The following is a 24,014-nucleotide window of genomic DNA, read 5'->3' on the forward strand; positions in this document are numbered from 1 at the left end:
AGAGAGATAAAAAAAATAAAACAAATAAGCACAAACAGACCTGAAAGGTGCTTTGTGAAAACCTGGCCTCAGGGCAATCAGATATAGAAGGCTTCCAGGTGCTTTTCATTACCTGTTGTATGAGTTGGCCAGCGTCTTCCAGAAGCTTCCAAAGTCAAGGAGAAAGGGCTTTTCTAACCGGGGTGCCCTGGAGTCACAGCCTTTCCCTGCCTGGCTCCTGTAGTGCTCCTCCCACACGGTGCCCACCGGACCCCACCTCTTGGCACACACTGGGTGAAGAAAATCTCAGGGCTCTGGTCCACCTAAGACTGTGGAATTCAGAGGCTGGAAGCCTAGCTTGGGCTACCAAAATGATCACCGAGTTATTTCCAAACCTTTCTGGTTTCCTGCTTACCCTCACTCCCCCGATCTTGACCTTGGGCCTCATGTCTCCTAAAGCAGACTTGAAAAGCCCATCTTTCTCTTTGAAAAATTCTTCCCCTTTCTCCCCCAAGAGCTTGCAAGCACACACACTGAGTTATTGCTTTTGTCCTCAATTTTCTGGATGAATCAAGGTAATTTTCTGCTTGGGTCCCATGTCTACCCTCTGATGTCACTCCAGTATTACTCTCCCCATAGCTGCTTGAATGGCCTTGGTTCCCTTCCACAGAAACGTCCTGAGTTGTCTCTGCCTTCTCTTCCCCACCTGAGATGACAGCAGCCTGCTCTGTACCTCTGGAGAATTCTCATTCCATCCCCAACTAGCCCCCTCTCAACTCTGATGTCTAAGGAAGTCTCTCTCTCCGCTCAGGGAGATAACCTGGGGTGGGGGCTGCTGTTGTCAATTACAGCACAACTGTCACTCAAATGCCTCTCATTTTGTGCAGGTGCCACCCCCATCCCACCAAGACTGAGTTAAAATTTGGGTAGGGGAAGGAGGGTCACTTACTAATGAAATATTCATCAAGGGGAAAATCAGATCCCTGTTCTCCTTCCCTTACACACACACACACACAATGCAGTTTGGTGATGTTTTTCTTTAGAGCTACATATGGGGTGAGGCTCCATAATCAGTTCTATATTTATGGTCTCTAAAGGTCTTATTGGGGCTCCAGCCACCACTGCTGAGGATCATCTCTTGTGACTACAGGTTGTGTTTTAGTGAGAGAACCTTGAATATGTTGTTTAGCAGGCTGTTTGGGTTTTATACCGGCTCTAATATTTGTTGACGGAAAGAATGAATTGCATTTTTGTGATACTCTGGGCCTTTGCTGAGCTGTATAATGGGATTTGTAATAAGAGTATCATACCTCGTGTAGCCCTCACCTCAACCATCATTGTAAATTTAGAACAACAACAACAAAAATATTGAGGTTAACAAAGGGAAAATTTTAAAAATAATTTTTATTTTATAATTTTTTATTGTAGAAGTTGTAGGTTTACATATAAATCATGCAGAAAATACAGTTCCCATATACTTCCCCCCCCATTGTTTACACTTTGCCTTAGTGTGGTACCTTTGTTACAATTGATGAAAGAATATTATTATCATTATATATTAACTATATTTACATTAGGGTGCAAAATATTTGCAGACTCCACCAAGAAAACCTCAATGCCTGCTCCCCTAACTCACATATGAAGATAGGGTAATTCTGTCCTCAAGGAGCGTGACCTCGTATAACAGGGCCATGCAAGCCGGATAACGGGCTCCCAGTTGGACTTTCTGGGATCGTGACATTGGCGTCCTGGGTAAGCCTTGAGGATGGAGCTGAGCTATTTCCTACCTCTGATCACACGGAGCAATCATTAGGACTTGCTCATGAAACAACTGTTGAAGCTGGGGTGGCAGAGTCCAAGGGCTGGCTTGGAATCTGGTTGAGGGATAAAGGTCACCATGCCATCTGAGCAAATATTGGGACGTGGTCACTGCTGTGTGCAGTTCACAGCTCCTACCACATCTGAGGGTTAGGAAATCCAAAGTCAGACTCAAGGAGGTTGGAGACTGGCTGGACATGAATGTTGCCATTGATGAGACACTGCAGCCAGGTGTGGAAATCCAACCAGCAGCTAACCAAGCACGAGTCACTCAAAATGCAGTGGGCACCCTGTTTCTCTCCAGCCCTCCTGCTCTGGGGAAGACCCTTCTGGGGTCACCTGGATGGTCATCTTTGGAAAGTTTGAGTTAGAACCAATGCAGAAATGACTGAGTGATGCCTGGCAGGGTCTCCAGGCTTTGGGGGCTTGCTTGTTGGGGATGCTTCCTAAGCTATGGCAGTGTAGGGTCCCTGCAGGCTGGGTGCATGCTCTCCCTATTTCTGGTAGAGTCAGTGACAACCGCAGCTCCCAAAAGCTAAAGATATAGCAATAAATGGCTTTGCAGAGAACCATGACCTGCCTTGTGGAAATAAAACTCCTTTTTAAAATTTCCACCTTATTCTGAATTCCAGGAGGGGGATTTCTATGTTCCTGACCAGAAAAATTAAAGGCAAGTGAAAAGTTGGGGAGTACCTTCTTCAAAGCTGTCTAAAGCAAAAATAATTCTTCATGGCTTCCCAAAGGCGTTCTTCAGGCCCTGAGTTGGTTGCTTGACTTCTCCTTCTGAGTCTGTGGCATGGGTATGCCTGTGTCCACCAGAGAAATCATGGCGTGAAGGGTTCTTCTGGGGTCTCACAAATGAAGCAATCTCGAGGTTGTTTGTCGGACAAGTCCTGATAGTTGTCTTGCTTTTTCTAGGTGAGGTGATATGCTGGATATGTCAAGCTTCTCTTCAAGAATGCCAAAGTCCACAGTAAGTGTTTCATTCCCATCTGCATGGGAGGGCCACAGGAGTCCTTGAAATGGACTTCTGGCCAGAGGAATGTGTTGTTCTTAATTGCAATAAACAGTTATTGATCATTTACTGAATGTGAGGACTATTCTAAGCATTTGACATGTGTTGACATAATTAACAAACCTATGAAGAAGGTGCTATTGTGGTCACCCCCATTTCACAGATGAGGAAACTGAGGCACAGAAAGGCTAGGTAATTTGTCCAAGACTGTCTGTCTAGGAAGTGGCAGAGCCATGAACTGAACCCAAACAAGTCAGATTCCCAAGCTGGTATTCTCAATTTCTATATTCTGCTCTCTCATTCCCTTCACTGTTTGGGTATTAAGGACAAATATTTATTTAGTACATTGTATACTCCTAAGTATGACCACATACATGAGCACATTTGAATTCTTTTGCAACATCACCCGAAGGTAGATAGGTTGAATAATATTGTTCCCATCATACAGCCATGGAGACTATGACAGGGGTCAAGCACCTTTCCCAAGGTCACTTTATTTTAGTTAGTAATAAACTACTCAGGGCTCCTCATTTTGAAGAAAATGTTTGCTCTTTTGACCAAAATGAGTTAATCCTATGTGTTGGAGTAGGAACAAGCAGTAACGCCAACACCAGATACTCAGGGTATCTGGTGACTTATGACCCAGCCCTTACCCATGGTAACCTGCTTTTACTCACTTCTTGTGAGCAAAAACGGAAGAGAATGGAATCATCGCCTCGAGGGGCTTTTGCATTACAAGGAAAAGGCAGGCCCAGCTCTCCTCAGGTGATGGGTGTTGGCTGTCAGGTGCCATGGACAGCCATCTCATCATCAGCACAGCCATGCTCCCACAGTTGGCACATGGGAGTGCCCTGAAGAAGCAGAACAATGGTCAGCCCTGTTTACAGGACCCTATCTTCCTGTGGTTGCTCTGGCATGTTCTCTGCAAGAACCTCACATTCACCCTCTTTTTACAAGAGGATCTGAGGATCTGATCTCCATCAATAGGAGGGCCTCTTTTGGATGGAGTTGCCGTCAGCCACCTCCCTGGATCCAGCATAAGGGTTGCTTTTGGCTTTGGCATCTGTAATGGTCCAGCAAGCACTGGCCTGATTGTTACTGTGGGGACATTTCGTGGACTTAAATCATCAGTAAGTTGATTAATCTCTGGCTGATTACATCTACAGTCAACTGAGGAGAGTGACTTCAGTAATGAGAGAAATCTCATCCAATCAGTTGAAGACTTTAAAAGAAGTGATGATTTCAGCAGTCAGAAGAGAGAATTTCCTTTTCTCTTTCAGCCAGCCAGCTTCTCCTGGGGAATTCATCAAAAATGTCATCAGAGTTCCCAGCTTGCAGCCTGCCCTACAGTCTTTGGGTTTGCCCACCCCCACAGTTGCATGTGACAATTCTTATAAAAATCTCATAATGTTTACATATATCTCCTGTCAGTTCTGTTTCCCTAGAGAACCCTGGTCCTGGGCAGGGTTGCAAGGCTGGTTTTATTCCATTACGTGGGACACTATATGGAGGAACTTCACTAAGTTGAAGCTGAGGATTTGCTGGGCACGATCAGAGGTCTGTTAAAAACAAAGGTAGAGTTAGAAGAGTCCTTAGAACCACTTTTTAATTTTATTGAAAATGTAGACCAAATTTAGAGTTCATCCAGTTGCCCTAGGTCACTGGAATCATCTGCGGCAGAGCTGGAAGCAGAGGACAGATCCTGATCTGGGTCCAGCACCACTTCCCACTGTCCCCAGGGGACCTCAGGAGTCTACCAACCGCTCTGCTGGAGGTTTGCTGAGTGCTGCCCAGGAGATAAAAAACTACTGGGACTTTGTTGTGTGCCAGTATTTCCATATCGTCTCTCCTCCCCGCGAATCCCTACTGTCTAATTTGAGATGCTTCTCTGATGCAGACTCAAGACGGAAGGAGCAAGAGGACGTGAGGAAATCCTGCATAACAGAGCTAGGGATCCATCTGCCAGAGAGAAGGATCAAGCAGGTGGGCGGGCATCAGCCACCGCCATCTGTGAGCCAGCGGCCGCCACCGACGCCTGCTCCACTTCCTGGCGCTGTCTCCGGGCCCCCCAGGGGGATGATTCAGCCAGAGGGCTCACTAGAACCTGTTAGGCATGGGACACCAAGTAAACAGCCCCTAGGAATTTGTCTCACTTGAATTTCAGCTCATTTACTTGGGAGCATCTGTCCTCTCTGGTTAGGGGAATGGGGAGTGCGGAGGTGGGGAAGGCTAAGATGACAGTGTCCTTTTGTCTGGAGGAGGCTGCCTGGTCTGCAGATGCAGTGGTTTCTAAAGCTTGTCCCAGGATGCTAGGTGGGGGTGCTGCAGGGGCAGAAGGCAGGGAACCGGGAGACTGAAGAGCAAGCTCTTTTTCTGCACCCCACACCCCACCTCCCACCCCCACCTGCTAGGCTTCTATCTGCTTTAAACAGTGGGCTTCTGCATAAGATGTTGTTTCCAGTGAAGATTCTGTGGCTAAATTTGGGGTGGGATGGGGGTGGGGGAGCAGTGCTCTAGTGGGAAGGCTTAGGATGGAAGAGAGCAAGGTGTTGGGCTCCTACCTTCTCCGAGTGGCTTTTATCGGGGCCACCCTCCTGCCCACCCCAAGTGCCAGAGCTTGGTCATTTCCACTGAGAGGAAGCTTTGCCTCGGCTTTGTCTTCTCTTCCCTCACCGTAAGGAGGTCAGGGTAATGGTCTAGGCAGGCTCCCCTGCCTGGGGAATGTTCTCAGACTTCCCCCATGCTCTCAGGCCAGCCCCACAGCTCACTGTCCTCCAAGCTCCCACCCAGCACCAGGCCCTCTCCAGAGTCCTTTCTCAGATGAGCAACGAGGAGTGACACTAACTGAAAAGATAAAAAGGATGATTAAAATCAAGGTATTATTATCACATAAATTGACAAGGAAAAAGAATGATGGAGAAAGAGGGCAGAAAGGGGGAGGAGGAATTCTGAATCTGTGAACATTTTCGGAGCTATTTCAGCAGTTAACATTTTTACAGTCTAGTCAAACAAGCTCCTTAGATTAAACTGAAAGAGATGTAGAGTTTGAGGCAGCTCCTGCTGGCTGTGGTTAGGTAAAGTATGCTAATCAGAATGGGGTGGGGAGCCAGAAAAGGCATAATTACGCATCTGATTCCGAAGGAGACTCGTTGAACCAATGGGAAGCTTGCCACGGCAACACGCCCTTCTGGGAAGGTCAACATCACCAAACCAAAACTGCTAGCCGACCCGGAGTGTACTCTGATACTCATCTGAGGACTGACAGGTCTCCAAAAACAGGGCCGACACCTTTGCTGACAGCTGAATTCCCAAACACAAGCTTGCTCTCCAAATTCCGTGACGAGCGTAATAGGCCGCCTCCCCCATGCGCCTCCCTGCTGTTCTGCATGGTTATCTATTAAAAGAAAGATGACTTTAAAGCCAACATCCCCTGTAGGTGTTCAGGTGGGGGGCACTTAAGTGATTTGGAGATTAATGACGATGACAGAGAAGATGAAGATGAAGAAGCAAAAATAAGATTATAAGCAGATGAACAAATCCAGATATTTTTTAATGTTGGTTTTTCAGAAGAGCTAGTCTCAAAAAAAAAAAAAAATTGAGGTGGTGGAAGAAAAGAAAATCAGGCCTGATCTTTCTGTTATGATTCTTGTGGACAGATGGATTTCAGCCCAAGGGGATGATAGCGTAGTAATTCAACTCCCTTGTCCCCATGACTAAAAATAAGGGATGATTAAAGAATGGAATCTTAGCTCCCTGTCGTCCTACGCAGCCAGACCTTGTCTCTGGACTTGCAAATTGAGCAAGGTAAGCACACTGGAGAACAAGAATTGCCTTTATAAATATCTTTTGAACTCTATTCACCCATTATTAAGGCAGTAAGGTTGAGGACCATGAGGCCACCATCAGGTCCCTGGGACTGCTCGCTGTCTGTCCTTCTCCATCTGACTGCTTTCTGGGTGGATCAGCATACATGCTTGAAATGACTCCTAAGTCATGTGCCCTCTCCCAGACCATTCGGCCACGTGTCCCTGAATCTTCTGTAGCCTGCCCTCCAGAATTTCTCAGGCTGGATCTCCAAATGCGTCTTGTACAATTTGGAATGGTACCCTCATTTCATTGCATGTTATCTTCCCCTGAGAATTTCTGCTGTGGTGTGTTCCTTGTGTTTTCATTAACACACTCACCTGGCCACAGCCGTGTGGAGGAGCTAGGACCTGTGGACAACTACAACTTCACTTCAACAACTTCTCAGACATAGCAAAATGATTCCAGGAAACAACAGAACCCAAAGAGTGTCTCTCTTTTATGGAGACTGGTCAGTGGGACATACGAGTCCTTAGAGGGAAGTCTTAAGATTTCTGAACAGGGTCAAGACAGTAATATGGCCAAATGGGGGAGTAAATGACTCTGCCCAGGGCCAGGCAGAAGGAAAGGTGAGAAGGAAAGATAAGGGATACAAATAAACCGTGAAATGTCCTGAACCAGGCCAGTGGGAGAAAAGTCAGATTTAACACAATCTCATGACTCTGTGTGTGTTTAAACTGCTCTTGTGCCTCCCTGTACTAAATTCTATGAGTCTGAAATTATAGCAAGTATAGAGTATAAATTGCTCTGTGTTCCACTTGTCTTCTCTTAGAGTTGTATGGTTTGTGATAGTCTTTGCTCCCTTTGGGTTGGCCAAAACCAAATGGCAGAGAATCCTGTGAAAACTGAGAAATGCATTCACTCACCTCTCCTATGAGGCTTTCCTAACCACCCAGGGTTCTACACACACACACACACACACACACACTCACTCACTCTCTCTCTCTCTCTCTTTCTCTCTCTCTCTCTCTCTCTCTCTCTCTCTCTCTCTCTCTTTCTCTCTCTGCAGGACTTGATTATGTACATTGAGCTAATCCTCAGGCAATTTACCACAAATGTTTCTGCTGCCTGGGAAAAAGTAGAAGAGGTGTTAGTGGTACCTGTACTTACCTGAGTAAATATAGTTTTTTTTCCCCAAGGTTTGCCCTGGAAACTAGGAAATTAAATTAAAAAGAAAGAGAAAGAGAAGTTATCCCACCATCTAGAAATCTCAAATAATAAGTAGCACAAAGTGAACTTGTATCACTGGTATACTTAAGTTGTCTTCTTGGCTCCAGTCATTCTGGAGAAACAGGATGTTATCTCTGAGGAGAACAGGAACCCCCACCCCCTATAAGCCTGAGACCCCCACTGGTGGGCTGAATCCATGGGGCCACTCCAGGAGAGAATGGGGACCTACACATAGCTACTGAGGATCGTGGGTTAGACAACAAGGATGCTCATGCAGTGTGGTGTGGTGGAAAGAGCCTCATTTAAAATCCGGTTTCTCTTACCTTCTGGCTGTGTGATCTTGCCCACATTTCTTAAACACTCTGAGCCTCAGTTTCCTGAATTGTCCAAAAGTGACTCCAGATGCTGACGCTAGGTTGCTTGGACATCAAGCCAGTGGTGGTGGTGGGTTTCCCATCTTCTCCCTAAGGAGATGCTGCAGCCAAACTAAGTCCATGGGTCTGATGGTCCTTTCCCTGATGAGAGGTCCTCTAATGTCCCATGGGCCCCAAGGTCCAGCAGCTGGCATTTTCGGTCAGCTCCTGTTAACAGCTGGCAAATCCAGGCTGCCTGGAACACTGTGATGTTTGTTCTTGTACTATGACAAAAAAGAGTGACAGGTGGGGTGGGGGCCTCCATTGCCACATGGACCCACACTGTGGACCCAGCAGTGCTCCAGCCCCTGCACATCTCCCTGTGGGAAGATGGGGGGGTGAGAAGAACCCCGGCTTTCACTTCTTTTGTCTATCTGTAGCTTGATAAGTTTGCCCTTTCCCCAGTGAAGCATATTGCTTAGCCCATGTGTTATGACATCCTGGAATTTGTCTCAAACCCCGGTAATAGAGACCTACCTTGCATGACATCCTGCCTATGGAAACGAGGTTAATAACACTTATCTTAAAGGGTTGTTGTAAAAACCCATTTGACATGCCAGGCACTGAGGCCGTGGCCTGAATAGAAGCGTGAAGTTGTGCCTGGGCCTGGCTGATTCAGGAGATGATGATAAATGCTTTAGCGTTGAGTGCACCATGTGGTGGGAGATAAAGGTGGAGAGGGATAGCTAAGGAACCTATTTATTTCCCTGAGGGTAACTGGATGTCTACAAAGGCTGCTGCTGCTTCTTTTTTTTAATGCAGTTTTACTGAGATGTATTCACACATCATACAAACCATCTGACGTATGCAATCACTGGCTCACGGTATCATCATATAGTTGTGCATACTATATGATCAATTTTAGAACATTTTCATTACTCCAGAAAAGAAATAAAAAAGAAAAAGAAAACCCAAATCCTTCCATACACCTTATCCCCTCCTATTACTGATGCATAGTATTGGTGTAGTAATTTGTTACTGTTGATAAGAGTATTAAAATATTACTGTTAACTATAGTCCATAGTTTGCAATAAGTACATTTTTTCCATAAACCTCTCTATTATTACCTCCTTGTAATAGTGTCATACATTTGTTCTAGTTCATGAAAGAACCTTTTTATATTTGTCCAGTTAATCATGGGCATTGTCTACCTCAAGATTCACTGTGTTATACATTCCTATGTTTTAACCTCTGACTTTCCTTCAGGTGACGTATGTGACTCTAAACTTCCTCTTTCCACCACATTCATCCACCATTCAGCACTGTTAATAATTCTCATAATTATGCTCTACTGTCACCTCTGTCCATTCCCAAAGGTTTAAGTTCAACCTAGTTAAACATTCTGCATGTATTAAATAACCGCCCCCCCCATTCTATATCCTGGTAACCTGCATTCTATATTTTATGTTTATAAGTTTATATATTATAATTAGTTCATATCAGTGAGATCATACAATATTTGTCCTTTTGTGTCTGACTTCTCTCACTTAACATGTCCTCAAAGTTCATCCATGTTGTTTCATGCTTCAGGACTTCATTCCTTCTTACTGCTGAATAATATTCCATAGTGTGTACACACCATATTTTGTTTATCCACTCATCTGTTGATGGACACTTGTTGTTTCCATCTTTTGGCAACTGTGAATAATGCTGCTATGAACATCGGGGTACAGATGTCTGTTTGCATTCCTGTTTTCAGATCTTCTGGGTGTATCTCGAGTAGCAGGATTGTTGGATCGTAAGGCAACTCTATACTTAGCTTCCTGAAGAACCACCAAACTGTCCTCCACCAGTAGCTGTACCATTTTATGTTCCCACCAGCAGTGAATGAGTGTTCCAATTTCTCCACATCCTCTCCAAACACCTGTAGTTTCCTGTTTGTTTAATAGCGGCCATTCTAATAGGTGTGAGATATTATCTCATTGTGGTTTTGATTTACATTTCCCTAATAGCTATTGAAACTGAGCATGTTTTCATATGCTTTTTAGCCATCTGTATTTCCTCTTCAGAAAAATGTCTATTCATGTCTTCTGCCCATTTTTTAATTGGGTTGTTTGTCTTTTTATTTTTGAGTTTGTAGGATTTCTTTATATATTCTGGATATCAAATCCTTAACAGATATGTGGTTTCTAAATATTTTCTCCCATTAAGTTGGTTGCCTTTTCACCCTTTTGACAAAGTCCCTTGAAGCACTGAAGTACTCGATTTTGAGGAGGTAATTTCTTTTGTGGCTTGTGCTTTGGGTGAAAAGTCTAAGAAAGTACCACCTATTGCTAGATCTTGGAGACGTTTCCCTGTATTTTCTTCTAGGAATTTTATGGTATTGGTTCTTATATTTAGGTCTTTGATCCATTTTGAGTTAATTTCTGTATAGGGAGTGAGATAAGGGTCCTCTTTCATTCTTTTGTTAAGGATATCCAGTTCTCCTAATACCATTTACTTTATCTGTCCCAGCTGAGTGGGCTTAGGAGCCTTGCCAAAAATCAATTGACCATAGATCTGTGGATCTATTTCTGAACTCTCAATTCGATCCTTTTGATCAATATGTCTATCTTTATGACAGTACCATGCTGTTTTGACCACTGTGGCTTTATAATATGCTTTAAAGTCAGGAAGTGACTCCCACTTCATTCTTCTTTTTCAAGATGTTTTTAGCAATTCAAGGCCCCCCATACCCTTCCAAATAAAATTGATAATTAACTTTTCCATGTCTGCGAAATGGTCTGTTGGAATTGCTTTGAATCTGTAGTACAAATACTGTGGTACAAAAGCATGAGAATGACAGTCTCAGTCTTCTCCCACCCCCCACCCCTGGAAATATTTCTGGTGGGCAGTGTGAAGACAGGCTGGAGGAGTGGGGAGTAGTCATTTGGGAGTGTGGCAAACTGCGATGCTGCTGCAAATGGAGCCATGATGGTGGGGATGGAGGGAGGAGAAGTAAAAGGATTTGATGACCCCTTACCTGTGGGCAGGGTGGCACTTGAGGGAGCTGTGGAAAGGAAAAGGAAAAGCAAATGATGCTAATAGACATTATTTTTCTTCCTTTATTTCCTTCTAGAGGAACCCAAGGACCTTAGGGTCCTCCCTAAAGAGAGGGCTGAGCAGCTAGTTTTGAGGACCAAGATGGAAGCTCGGCCCTTTGGGTGTTAGAAACTTCCCTTGAGCCCTTTCACCGGCGTGACTGACCCCTTCCTGGCTGCCCACCTGCCCACCTGTCCATGTTGGACCCCAACCTACACTCCTGCCCTATCTTTCTGGACACAGCAGCCATACTGAGCCAGTCTCCTCATCCCAAATTGTGTGTGCCTGACCCCAAATTGTGCTGTCCCTGAGGGGACTCAGACCCAAGAAGATCACTGGAAAGGACCCAGAATGGTAATAAATCATTGGCATTTAGTGGGCTCTTTCTTGAATTAATGTGGTTATGTCTATGGGTTATGTCTTGTTAGTATTCCCATATTCAACTGAGGAAACTGGGACACTTGCCCAGGGTCACCCAGCAATTGTGTGGCGGAGTGGGGTTTGACCCTATGAGAGCACTCCAGAGCTCATGCGCTTGACCTCCGTGCTCCAGTTCTACATGGGTGGGAAGGCAAGTGCAGCGAGGAGAGAGGGGGCCCTCACATACGGGCACCCATGGTGTGCTGGGCTTTGTGCAAGTTCCAATAGCTGATTCCGTCTCCCCCAGCTGACAGATGAGAACCTGAGGTTCAGAGATTCAGTAGCTTAGTCAACATCTGGCTGCACAAGCAACCGTGAAACTCAGAGCAAGGTGTGTTCGTCAGCTGGGGAGACTCGGGTTCACTGTGTGTTAGTTCCGAAGGAAGTGAGACGGTGCGTTTAGAGTCCCGGAAGCCCCGTGCAGGAGGCTCTATTGGAGCACCCTTGAAGGCTGGGTGGATTCTCAAGCCCAGAGGAGTGGGGTGAGTCCTGGGTGAGGGGAAGGGCAGAGCCGAGGCCCAGAGAGAGAAAGTGCAGTGACTGGGGGACTTCAGAGCAGGTTGTTGCTCTTTTATTCTACTCCTTGCTAAAAGGGAAAGAATGCCAATAACCATTATTTTGAAACCTTATAAAATTTATCTAAAAATAGAATCTGTGCTCAGGAAGAAGGGGAAGAAGGGGAATGAACTACTCTTGAATAAAGAGCTGAGGTTTGGCAGAAGAAGCAAGTCTACTTATCTGTATCTGTATCATCTCCATCTCTACCTATAGATAATATTTTCTTAAGTTGGACCAGCTCAGCAAGTACGAAGCATGGTCCACTAATATAAAATAATTAGAATAAGCAAATTGATAGAGTTGGAAGCTACAATACAGGTTACCAGGGGACGGGGTGGTGGTAGGGACTGGTAAGTTAGTGCTTAATTGGTACAGTTTCTATTTGATGAAAAAGTTTTGGTAATGGGTGGTGGTGATAGTAGCATTACATTGTGAACGTAATCAACAGAACTGAATTATATATTTGAATGTGGCTAAAAGGGGATATTTTAGATTACATATATGTTACTACAATTAAAATAAAAAAAAAACCCACATAGGACTATTCAAACAGTGAACCCTAATGTAAATCCTGGACTATAGTTAATAGAACAGTTATAATAATATTCTTTCATCAATTGTAACATGTATAATACTAATGCAAGGCATTAATAATGGGTGGGAGGTTTATGGGAAGTCTATTTTCTGCATGATTTTTTGGTAAACCTACAACTTCCCAGTTTAAAAAAAGAGCGAGAAGTGTAGGGGCACAGGGGACAGGCTCAGCGTTTGTAGCCTTGTATTTTACATATTTGTGGCCATCTAGTTTAATCTCCCAAGGACGCTGTGGAAGGATTAGTGTTCCCATTTTGCAGTCCAGGAAACTGGCTCTGAGGCTAAACAAGTGGCCATCTCTTCTGGACGCTGAAGTCCACAGCCTGCCCCCAAGAGGCATTCCTGGGAGGGGCAGGGAGTGGCCGGTGGTTCTGGGTGTTATTCCCACAGGGACGCACATTCTACCTGCTGTCACTGGACGCTGCTTTCCTGACAGCCCTCAGGTTCTGTTGAACCCAAACCAATGAATTCTTAGTCCTCCTCATAGGCATTATCAGGAGAATCAATATGATATTAAAATGATGGTTGAAAAACCGTGACATCAAGATAAATCACAGCACAATGTCCATCTGTTGGTAGGGAATTAGCCGGCGGCTGTCAGGACATGAGTGTTCATTCAGCGCCTGTGCGCACTGATTCCCAATCGCGACCAGTGTCATAAACAAATGCCACCAACTAGCCGGTCACAGGCTGGATCTGGCCTCCTGGAAGGTGGTTTTAATTTTCTTTTTTTAAAATATTTTTTATTGTGAAATATAACATATATACAGAAAAGTGATAACTTTCAAAGCACGATTTAACAAGTAGTTATAGAGCAAATTTCAAAGAATATTATGGGTTACAGTACCACCATTTCAGTTATTTCCTTCTAGTTGTTCTAATACCCTAGAAACTAAAAAGATTCAGTATTCTTAATAGGATTTGTTAAATCCTATCTTGTGTGTTGCTACTCCTCCCTCTTGTTTGATCACTGTCTCAATCTTCAGGGATATCTGAGCAGTGACCACCCTAACTTGTTCATATTGAAAAGGGGTGTCAACATTATGGGGAACGGGGCTGCATCTGGTTGATGTTGTTGAAGAGGCTGTTGCCTCTGGGTTTTTGGATTTATCTGGCATAGGAACACTCTGGAGGATTTAAGTTTCTGAAAAATAAACTTAGTGAGTGAAATTTTTATAGAGTTTCAGATAGGAAACTGAGTATTCTTTTAAGGACTACTGTTGATTAGGGCTTAGCATACTGTAGCCATTTGCAATAACTAGCTGAAGCTTCTTGTATAAGAGTAACCTCCAAGACAGCCTCTCGACTCTGTTTGATATCTCACAGCCACCTAATTAATTACTGATGTCAGATTGAGTTCACCCTATGAACACTTGTGCTACGGGAGACATGCCTGCCCCAGGACCTGAGGTATGTGTGTTATGTGTGAGCTGGTTGTGGGAACCATGGTATAAAAAAGAGAGAAGAGATTTGGACACATAAATCTTGCTTGCCATTCTTGCTTGTGAGATCTTGGCAGTCCCCAGAGCAAGGCTCTGAATCCCGAGAGCAGAGAGCACATCGTGGCTTCCTGGAGACCCCTACCCCCAACCCCACCATATCCAGAAGCCAGCCTCTCCCTCTGCTCCTCACCACTGGTAGTGTCTGTCCCAGGCCTGTTCTTCCTTGGGGGGTCTTCAGCTGCCAGATGAAAGAACAAGATCCTGAGACTCTGCTGGTGTCTGTGCAGGCCTGATAACTGGGTATCACGGAAAAGTCCAGAGAGAGACCATCGCTGAAAACGACACCTCTCTTAATCGATTATGGCTCTCTCTCTTTTTTTTTTTTTGTCTTCTAATTTATACAGTTCTTTGAATTTGCCCCAGATTAAACAATTATACTAAGCATCAACTACTTTTAACTACCTCCCCCATCCTGGCTACCAAGCCAGAAAATCAACTCTGATCCTAAAAATAGACAGAGATTTAGATGTTCTAGGGCTAGCTGATTGCAGTGTGACCACTTAGGAGTACCTTTGTTAGTCCTGTCTCCTCAAAGCCACAAATGATGTCACCCCACCTGCTTGCAAATCATGGAGCCCACCTGGAGGACAGTGGGAGTCGGGGGTCAGACACCCTCTCAGGAAGCCAAGTGGGGACAGAAATGTCCTGAAGGGAGCTGGCTCCCTGAAAGAGCAGAGACAGTCCAACACCCCGTTGTTCCTGAGTAAGGTGCCCCGTCAGGGGGAAGGAGAGAGGGAAGTAGCCTGCTGAGCTTTCTCTGTGGGTTGGGTGCTGGGCTAGGTGCTGGTGCCGTTTGCTCACTCAACCCTCAGAAGCATCCTGGTTCCCATTTTAAAGATGAGGAAACTGGCTCAGAGAAGCTCCTCACTGATTCAAAGACTCAGTTAGTTGGTGGCAGACACGGAAAACAAAATTTCGACAATACAAGCAGAGATGCATCCTGAAAGACACCTGAAATGCTCTGGGAGTCCAGGAGAGAGAGAGAAATCACCACTGCTGCGGGGTTCTGAGGAGTTTTTGTGGAGCAAGTAGGCCGTGAAACTGGACCAGGAAGGATGATTTCATTTCCACAAGAACATGGGGTGGGTTGGGGGTCGGCAGGAATAGACGCTGGAGAGCGATATGTAAATTAGTCTGGAATTCTCTTCTGTTATATCTGGTTAAATCCCAAAATCCAGGAGCTCCTGTCCCATACGACACTGTTGCAGACGGGCTTCCTGGGAGCAGCCTCTGAGGTGGAGATTAGCATGCGGGACGTTTATTAGGAAGTGTCCTCGGGATGGACACCTGGGAGAAGGAGGGGACAGGAGCAGGAGTGGTCAGTGGGGGAAGCTGAGCTGCAAAACAGGCCCAAGTGAGGCCTCAGCCGACCCAGGGGGAGCTCTGGAGCTGAGCGGGCCTTCCAGGGGGCCCTGGTCCGGCGAGGAGCCTGCCTGGCCTTTCTCCTCAGCATTGATAGGGATTGGATGCGGGTTGCCCTTGGAAGGAGGCGTGACCTTGGGTGAGCCACTTTCTGCAACCAAGATAATTCCCAAAGAGGGTTGACAGCTGAGACCTGTCAGCTGACCACCTTCCTAGCATCAGAGGGTATAAGTTTTCATCCCCAAAGGGGCCTCTTGATGGCTCACCACAGGCTTCTCTGTGTACTGCTTCCGGGTCGGTGCTCCCTGCCTTGCTGAGCGCTGGAGGCTGAGAACAGTCGGATTCCTGGGGACCCTTGTCTCTCTTCCTCAAGGCTGTGTTTAAAAAGAAGACAGCTCGAATGTTTTGGGTGGTTCATATGTGTAAAATATTGGGCAGGAAGACCAAAAGTATTAGGTCTTACTAATTAGTTTGGTTAAAATAATACTCATTACTCCAAAATGCAAAATTTTAAATATATATTTGAAATATATATTTAAAAATATAATTAATTCATCCTGATATTATTGTTACTTTTAAATAGGGTAGGATCTTGGGATCCCTGAAGAAAATGTCAAGAAGGCCCCTATAACCTCTTAGGACAAAATTAAATCCCCAGCCCGTCGGCAATTCAGGCACATGAGTGGTTTTTTAATCTATGTGGAAAACAAAAGGCCGCAGCTGTTCAAACTAAGCCCTTGCTCCAGCTGCTCACATCTCTCCATTGTCACTTCAGTCCACAGTTGTGCGAGTAGTTGACTCCTGAGGAGCTGGGCAACTGATCTCAATGAGCCAGCGGCGACCTCCTGCATGTTCAGGGAAATGATTTATGTTGACCCTGGATAACATTCCAGTATCGGTTTTTCTTGCAAGTGATAAATCAAATTGGCTTAAGGAACAAGAGAATATATTGGCTCCTGTACCTGAAAAGCCTGATGGTTTCAGGCATGGCTGCACCCAGCGGTTCAAAACTGCCAGCGGATTGCAGCTTCTGGCTCTTGGCTCCGCCTCACCCTGCTTGGCTCTGCCTCACCCTGCTTGGCTGTTCTGTTGCAGTGGAAGATGGATGTGGCAAGATGCTCAGCTGGAAAGGGCAAGACTCTTTTCCAGGAGCTTGGACCAAAGTCCTGGTTTTCTCAGTTTGAATAGCCCTGTCAGGAGTCTGCCTGAGCCAATGACTGTGACCAGGGGAATGAGATCCACTGATTGTAATGTGCTGCACCCTGGAGTCAGGGATGGCCCTATTCCCCCTCCTCTCCAAACATAACAGTTGAAAAGTGAGGGAGGGGGACCCTAAGTTTAAGTCAGAAGCTGTGACCAGAAGAGTGCAGTAGATCTTATTCATTGCTGTGGTGGATTTGGCAGGTTGGAGCTCGGTATCTTCCATCCTTCTGGTGGGTCTTCCTGTATCCCAGGGGATTGAAAGCTAACAATTACATTCCCTACACTCTCTTACAGCTATTATTTGATTAATATTTTGCTCTTTTGGGAGGCGTGGACAGCTGCATTGAGGTGGGGCCAAGAATCTGCTGGCAAATTCGGTTGGGGAGGTGTTTGGTTTTCTGCAGTCGCCCGGGCAGAGATCTCAGTGGCCAGTCCCTCGCCTTGTGGGTGCCGAGAGGCAGGGCGGGCATTGCTGTGCTGGGTGGTCCCCAGCAGAGATGCTGGCCCTGGAGCTGCAGCGGCCCTGGAGGCTTCCTGACCGTGGCTGCAGGCATGGGGTCCGGGAGCCTTGGGCTTTCTGATCCCACGCGAGCAGCAGCTTACTGGGTGGCCCAGTTCTGCAGGGGAGCTTAAGACTATGGAAGGCACACCCTGGAGTCTGCTTCTTCAGCCCTCTACAACCTTTTTTTAGGCCAATTAATCCCTCAAACAAATTCCTTCTGCTTAATTTAGCAAGAAGAAACTCCATTCTCTGCATCCAAACCATGTCGCCAACCCTCCAGTTGCATTTGTCCCACCCCCCTGGCCCCAACACACACTTCTTCCTTGTTGGCAGTGCCCACTCCCACTAGAGGGGCTGAGCATCGTTTCCAGCCTCTTTTGCAACTGGGTCTATGTCAGGTGTGTATGTGTGTGTGTAAGGGAAGGTATGTGGAAAAGGTTTCTGCCCTAATGAAAAGAGACATTTAAGAAAAATCTCCCCTCCTGCCTTTGGATAAGGTTGGGGGGAAATGTGCTGTATGGCACTGATGCAGCACTGAAGGGCCCTGTGACAATAAGCCTGGGGGTGCAGAAAGAGAACGTGAAGTTGAAGGCGGGGGGAGGAGAGGGAGGGAGAAATGGAGGTGGAATGGGGGAGGGCAGGACAAACTCCAATTCTGCGAGTGCCCCTTTGGTGTGGGCAGGAAGCCACAGCCTTCATTTTGGGGGAAGGATTCAGACATTAATTTTTTGGATTCTCTAGTGCTGGGGGCATCAAGTTTGATGGAGGGTGGGTGGCAGTGACTCCTTTGCTGGGGCGTGACATGGGGATGACCCCTGACACCTCCGCCTCACTTCCATTTAATGAAACAGTATGGCTCTTACACATGCTTTCCCAAGGCCTTTTCTGCACATTTCCCCATGTGATCTTTACAGAAACCTTCAAGGAAGGTAGGGCAAATATTATTAGTTCTGTATTTATAATGAGAAAACTAGGACACACACATTAAATTACTTGGCCAATCTCACGCCGCTAATTAGGGGAGGGACAGATTTTATGATCCTTGCTCTAGTTTCATTTCTACTATACCACATTGCTACCTCATAACTTTGGCAAACTGGTTTAAGAATATATATATATTAAGAGCCTAGCAGGAAACAGAGCCTATGAAGAAAGAGGGTTACCATCTTTCTTCTAAAACCTGAGTGTTAGGGCAAAGGGCCGTGTGAAAGCTGAGACCTTTCACCCTTTCCAGGCAGACCTCACCAGTCCTGCCTGCGGCCTTCTGTGCTCCACAGAGGCAGGAACCTCGTGCAAAACTGCTGTTTGGCTCATGCATTTGCAGGGAACAGAAACCCTCTCCAGCACACTCAAGTCAGGAGATTTTGGGGGGTAAGCATCCATGCAGAGCAAGAAGGAGCAGCTCACAGTTACACAAGAAGGGAGCCAGGATGGGGTGCAGCCTCACAGAGGAGGAGCTGGAGGCTGGCTCTGGACCCACTCTGGGTGCAGGGACCTGAGGTCATTGTTGACCATCGTTCTAGGCTCTTCCATGTGACTCAACTGCCTCGGTGTGTCTGCTTCCTTCTGTCCTACTTCCTTGGCTTCCTCCTGTTTCTCTCTCTAATCACTTTCTCTTGCCTTTGGCCACACACAGCCTCTCCAGCCTCTAAATCACCAGTAGAAAGCGAGAGTCAACAGAGCAGGGGTGAAAACAGCAAGAGGCGAGAAATGACAGTATATTACAGTCATGTGTAGGCATGTGAGACTGCTTCCCAAACTGCCGCCATTGCCCTGATGGAAGCCAAGTGGCCCAGCCCATGTTTGCATGCAGAGCCTTAGGTTGTGGGTTGCTGGCCAGGCAGACACCACTCCACTATGGTTGGTTGTGGAGGTGGAGGGGCAGAAAGGGTCCAGAGGGTTCAGGGTCAGAGGGTATAAGACCCAGATTCTGGACCCAGCCCTTTCCCCAGGAGCTATTCCCTTGGAAAGGCCTGCAGGCTGCTGGAGCGATGAAGCTTCTCTCCCACAATCCCTTCTGTAGGCTCTGACTCCAGCTATCTCCCCTCAGCTGTGGGGTTCCCTGGGGAAAGTGTGCATTTGCCAGACTCATGAATGAGCTTTGAGGATGGGATTTGTTTCTTGGGACTGCTGCCCTGGTTACGGCTGAGTGTGATATAAGCTTTCTGCCTTTGAGGCCTTGCTTCATTTGTTCCTTATGTCCCTTGGGCCCAGCTGCCTGAGGGTCTGGCACACAGGAAATGCCCAGCAAATGCTTGGGAATTTTACGGATGACCCTACTTTGTGGTTCTAACTGCATTTCTTCTACGGGAAACAAACCAAAATAGAATTTTACAAGGCTTACTAATTTTCCCTTTAAGTCACTCCTAAGACCTTTTTCAACTCCCAGCAGCAACATGTGCAATGTGTTGTTTCCAGGCTCTGGAACTCTCAGTTCTTGGGCTCAGATTCGGATGATGGGCCAGTGCACAGATGAGTGAAAGATCATGGAGGAGACCCTCTTCCCCCCCAGACTTGGTCTCACACAGTTGAAGGAGGCTTCAGACAAGTTGTGAACCCAAATGAACACGAAACCTAATAGGGTCTGGCCACTGGATGGAATTAGACTATTTTTAGAGGAACTATTTTAGTTTTATCCCCACCTGCTTTGCATTCAAATTTTTGCCACTTCTCTGAAACTTCCATTTGTCGATACTCTCTCTGTCTCATTTAATTCCAAACTACTGTTAAAGGTGTGACGTGAGCACGTGGCCTGCCCAAGTTATTGTGGGACCAAATGCTGATTCACAGGGCTACTCTCCTGTTGTTGATGTAGGACGGAGTGCCGTTTTAGCTCACTTGTCAAACTTTGCTAAACTTCCTGTTTCATTTAGCTCAGCTCAGCAATAAGCCCAGGAGCAGACATATTGTAGGTATGGTAGGTGCTCAATAAATGCTTTTTGAATGAATATAAATGAGTGAGTTAGAAAATGGGGAAGTAGCTTTAGTTTAGACCCTCTGTGGTTTGCCTCCCCTTTCTCTCCCCTCCTCTCTTCCAGCGGTGGCTTCTCCCCTTTGGTGCCACAGTGTTGTCATGGTGACCCCTGGCTAACTCCAGGCCCTCCTTTTAGGCACACCGTCCAGGCAGCCCTCCAGGATCACTTTTCAAAAGGGATTCTGTGAGAGTGGAATGTTTAGCCCAAAGAAGAAGGAATCTTGTAATGGCCAACTTTCAGGTATTGGAAACTGTCAGAGGACAATATTTTGGGGGCAAAGAAAGCTTTCTGAGATTGTGGCTCTGTAAGGATGGCCTTGGCTGCCTGAAACCCAAACCCCAGCTAGTGAAAGCAGTGATACTTGTTCTTATCCAAGCCCTCATTCTGATGAGCTAAGCTACAGAAAAAATACAATCATGGATGGAAAATCTGAGACCTGGGGTGCCGGCCCTCACAGAGTGAGTGGAAGGATCAGAAGATGCCAAGTCATTGGACTCTAATTGGGATTATAGAGCGTACCTGCCAAGTTTAAAAACACACACTCTAGAGTGTACATGTCCACACGAGGGCTGTTCTATAATGGAGGCACATCACTTGTCTAGGAGATTCTACCAGGGTTTTATACGGAAAACTGCAACTGGAATTGAGAGTTGCCTTCAAGTCAGTTTGGGAGACAAGCAAGAAACGTTTTCTCTTAAATTTTCATTTTTTGCTAAAGAGAGATTCCTCTGTTTGATGATGAAATTTAGTCACCAGAGTTTGCTGCAAATAAGTGTTCAGAAAACAGCTTTACTGAGGTAAATTTGACATATGACAAACTGCACATATTTAAAGTGTGCAGTTTGATGAGTTTTGACATGTATCATCCATGAAATCTCACCACAATCAAGTAGTAAACATAACGATCACCTTCCCCAAATTTTCTTGCCCCACTTTGTTATCCATCCCTTTTACCCCATGCCCCCACCTACCCTGCCCCAGGCAACCACTGATCTACTTACAGCAAATGACCTTTTATCTTTTCTAAAAGCCAATTTTTGCCTAAAGAATGAGAATTTTCTAGCTCTGGGGATATAGTCACAAAGAAGTTCAAACATTTCTTAGCAGTGGAAGCACCTATGGGAATAATTGTCCAAGGCAGTAATGCTCATTTGGATACCATGTATGGCTTTTGAAGAATTAGCCACATTCTTTCATATCTTATCTTGTGTTTTTTTGATATTCTGCAGTTGTAATCTACTAATCCAAATGGTTTCTTTTAATTGGCCAGTTCTACAATGTCAAAGCCAATGTCTGTGAATATAATACTCTTTGCCTTTATTATAATGATATCAATATATAATATATTCCAAACAGTTTCAAAACCTAGTTTTTGTCTTCTCACTGTTCCTATGAAGGAATAATTCCCCTTTCCCCTACACCCGTTCCTTTTGCCCATCACCAATTTGTGGCAATCCTGTCTTCTCAGTAGCCTTCAAATTCATAGCATTCTTTTGAGGCTGCTGCAGTGCCTTAGGGCAGGCCCTGAATGTTTCCCATCTGGATTACTCTGGGCCTGTCAGGCTTCTCACTGGTTCTCCTGCCTCCAGGATCCCCTCTTTTCATGCTTCTTCTTTACAGAATGCAATCTTTATAAAATGCAAATCTGATCACATCATTCTTCTGCTTAAAGTATTAAAATTTTTGACTTCACGATATGGCTTTTATCTACCTCTCCAGTAACCCCTTTTTTGGCTGCAACCAGGAAACATTTTAGTAGCCTCTTTTTTTGGGAATCACCCATATGTAGCCTACCCTCCAGCTGCACCAAGCAACCTGAGGATCCTGGAATGCACCATCCTTTCTCTTACGTCTGTGCCTTTAAGCCTGCTGTTTCCTCTGCTTGGAATCCCCTCTCTTCCCCTGATTATCTTCCATTTCAGGGAGACTTTCATGGTCTTCCCCACTCCTTTGCAGCTCTCTTACTGTGATCACAGCACTGACCACTTGGATAGTGACTCTCTGTTTGGTCACTAATCTTGAGGGGAGGGATCATTTGTATCTTTCACCATAGATTTCCTGGCACTAGGCACATATGCTTGTTGACCGAATGAACCAATGCAATTTGTCTTATCCCTATATCAACATTTAATGACCTTTAGGGCTGTATCATAGGTAAGGAGGATTGAACGAGGCAGACATCACTGGTATGTAATGGAAAGTATTTGTAGCCTGACTCTTAGAAATGCTCTTTTCTCTGCCGGAGCACTTTTCTCTTAGGGGTGGCATGCCTCATTCCTTTGCCTCCTTTAAGCCTCTGGCTCTTGACTCACAAGGCCTTCCCTGACCACTCGATATCGAATAGTGACCAGTCCACCCCAGGCTGTCTCTCTTCCCCCATATGCTGCTTCTCTTTCTCCTTAGCACTGCACCATCTGGCAACCACATGTTTCCTTGTTCATTGGTTTACTGTCTAGCTCCCTGCATTAGAATGCAAGCTTTGTAATGGCAGGGATTTTGTTGGTTTTGCTCCCTGCTGCCTCCCTATTGCCCCCCACAGTGCCTGGCACACTGTGAGTGTTCGTAGATATGTGTCGAATGAATGTCCATCAAGAGCAGCTCGAGCCACTGGAGGGCAATGCTGTGCATTTTGGTTGTCTGGGATTTATTGTCAAAGTGATGGAACTAATTAAACAATTCATGAGGGAATAGTAGCAAATTGTAATAATAGGGATGGCTTAGAAAGTTCAAAGAGTGAAAACAGCCTCTCTCAGCCTCAGGCAATATAAGAAAATATATTTTATTAAAAAAAAATGTTTTTTGCCCTATGTCTGGAACACCAATGTGAAGAAAGAAGATCAGAGCAAACAAAGAGAAGTGAATTCTAACAATGAAAGACAGGGAGATCGAGTCTTGACCACTCCAACCTTTTGATGGAACCAGCAGATCTTTGGTATTTGCTCTAAATTCAGTAAAACCAACTCCACTGACCTATGAGAAAAAAAAATGGTAACAGACAAGCTGAAAGCTGGTCTTTATTTTAAAAAGCAACCCCAAAAGTTACAGATGATTTCCCTCAGGTTCAGCACAGTCTCACAGAAGATCTGAGCAGACCATTTGGGGGCCTGGGTCTTAACTTGCCCATCAACTGGCCCCAGGGTGCAGTGTAAGCCCCTTCCTCCTAGGCCTCAGCTTCTGCCCACAGGAGAGCGAGGGAGTTGGTGAAAACTGTTTTCCAAGGTCTCTTCCACTCATTAGGTTCTATGATTCTAAGTCTTATCAAAGGTTTTTCAGTTTGCCCTCAGTAATGCAAAAATCCAATTAACCAAAACATTGATTTCCCTGAGCATTCTAGTTAATTGGAGCTTGTCTAAAATAGCTTCAAAACTTTGTTTATTGCATTAAAAATAGCAAAATATTTTTTTTGTAGAGTTTTTGCATCTGCAGAGAATGTAAAAGCATTTAACTATAACAGCCAGAAGTTCGGCTAGAAGTTATTTCTTAAAACAGTTTCCAAAACCTTTTTGACAGTGACCCATGGCTAAAAAAACATAAACTTTCTACATCATGACCCCATGGTGCACATGTACACACACATTGTAACAAAGTTTGGCAAAACCATACGATTCCTTGCCTTCC

At 45.5% G+C, this 24,014-nt stretch overlaps 1 long non-coding RNA gene across 1 annotated transcript in view; it reads left to right on the forward strand.

The window, feature by feature from the left end:
* The first annotated feature begins 2,743 nt into the window (after positions 1-2,743).
* Positions 2,744-24,014, forward strand: part of LOC119512439 — a 63,463-nt gene continuing 42,192 nt past the window's right edge. Inside the window, exon 1 of the long non-coding RNA XR_005212379.1 lies at positions 2,744-2,770. This is a non-coding gene — a long non-coding RNA (uncharacterized LOC119512439). The remainder of the gene's footprint in view (positions 2,771-24,014) is intronic.

This window comes from Choloepus didactylus, chromosome 17 (assembly GCF_015220235.1).
Source record: "Choloepus didactylus isolate mChoDid1 chromosome 17, mChoDid1.pri, whole genome shotgun sequence".
In the NCBI taxonomy this organism is placed as follows: Eukaryota; Metazoa; Chordata; class Mammalia; order Pilosa; family Megalonychidae; genus Choloepus; species Choloepus didactylus.